We start from the raw sequence: 1,962 nt of genomic DNA, 5'->3' as shown, positions 1-1,962 counted from the left end.
ACTTTTTTTATGGTTTTAATATTAGTTTTAGTTAGCTATAATTACCCTGCTAAACTGGCATGACTTTCTCTTGAGATTTTGCTCGTTAAACACTGATGTTAAGGGTTGTGCCGCTGATTTATTCCCTGATGTATTGAGAGTTGTGGGAATCCGTGGACTAATACATGCTGTCTGTATCTCAAGTGGGATTCTTGCGTCTAAATGTGTAAATATTGACGTAATGACAGATGCGTTTGCCTCGGAGCTGTTATTCTGATAATGTAGCTTACAGACTGGCATCGTTAATGGAGTCTTTGTTTAGTCTTTTTATATTTTCATAATCAGTCCTTGACTCACTCAGCAGAACCTGGAACAATGAATGCTGTTTATTTTCCAGCGAGTAATTGGTGTGAGGAAAGTGGGTCATGTGTCGTCCTGTGTGTGTGTGTTTGTGGCAGGTTTCGGCTAACATCGCTCTGGAGGCGCTGGCGCTCCGGCCTGACGCTCTCATGGGTTTATTGTGTACGGTGATGCAGCGGGCTCCTCTGCTGCCCCCGGTGGCCAATGCGGGTCACAGCAGCGCCGCATCCGAGCACAACACCCTCCTCAACTTCACATGCCACACGGTTAACATCCCCATGGGTCCCATGGGTCAGATAAACCAGGTGAGGCTCGTCACAAACCGTCCGATGTGTCCAAAAACCAATATTCTCAGTGAGTATAATATGTTATTTAAATGTTGTAATTTTACCATTTTACAACTATGTATTTTTAGGTTAAATATTAATTTTTAATGTTTTATAATTGTTATAAAATAAAATGTATTATTTTTATATATTTTGATATTTTATATTCTGTCTTTTTTATATTTTATTTAAATCATGCAATTTTTTTTTTCATTTTAGAATTATAAATGTTTGGAATTGTAAATGTTAATTTAAAATAAATAATGAAATATTGTCGTTTTTTTAGAATGTTAAAATATTTTACAATTTATATATATTTTTATAAACTTTTTTTTTTTTTTTTAAGTTTTCCATTTGAAAATTATAAATGTTTTCGATTTTAAATATTCATTATTAAATATTTCATTATTAAAAAAAATATATATAATTGTGAAATATTTTATAGTTTTTAATGTATTTTTTATATTCTATAATTTTTTAACATTTTATTCAAATGTCAGAAGCAGGTGGAATTTATAACAGAGGGGAGGGGACATACTTTGGACAAAACTGTTTTCCCAAATGAGAAAGATTGTACATTTATATTTATATTCTATATATTATATTTATTGTTTTTATAATTGCATATTATTGTGTGACACTCTTTGAACACATGAGTATCACACAGTATTTCTGAGAGTGATATATATACATTAAGTTTCTCCTTGAGATTTGGGGTTCAGTACATCATGAGCTGATCGCGGGACATGGCTTTAATGAGGAGGAAGAGTGAAGTTAAGTATAAATCAGACAAACACCGCAGGCTGATCTCTGTCTAACAGTCTCGAGGTCTGTATAAGTGATCATCAGTCTGCCCTGACGCACACTAACAAGTGAACGACTCGCTGACTTCTGTTCCAAATGGATTTTGTTAGTGTCAGTCGCCTCTGGGAGATTTAGATAATATCATAATCTGATCACATCACTCACACACAGATTCAAATATTACACAGTCTTTCTGTCCTCACAGAAATATTTCAGAAATCAAAAGTCTGTCATTGTATAGAACTCCAAAAATGCCTCATGCAATATATATATATGTGTGTGTGTGTGTGTGTGTGTGTGTACATTTTAATAATTTAAATACTAAAATTATTAGTGTGTGTGAGTGTGAGTGTGAGTGTGTGTGTGTGTGTGTGTGTCTGTGTGTGAGTGAGTGTGTGTGTGTACATTTTAATAATTTAAATATTAAAATTATTAGTGTGTGTGAGTGTGAGTGTGTGTGTGTGTGAGTGAGTGTGAGTGTGTGTGTGTGTGT

This window comes from Sinocyclocheilus anshuiensis, unplaced genomic scaffold (assembly GCF_001515605.1).
Source record: "Sinocyclocheilus anshuiensis isolate Anshui unplaced genomic scaffold, SAMN03320099.WGS_v1.1 scaffold2329, whole genome shotgun sequence".
NCBI classification, from domain to species: domain Eukaryota; kingdom Metazoa; phylum Chordata; class Actinopteri; order Cypriniformes; family Cyprinidae; genus Sinocyclocheilus; species Sinocyclocheilus anshuiensis.
Note: the sequence above shows the minus strand (reverse complement) of the source record.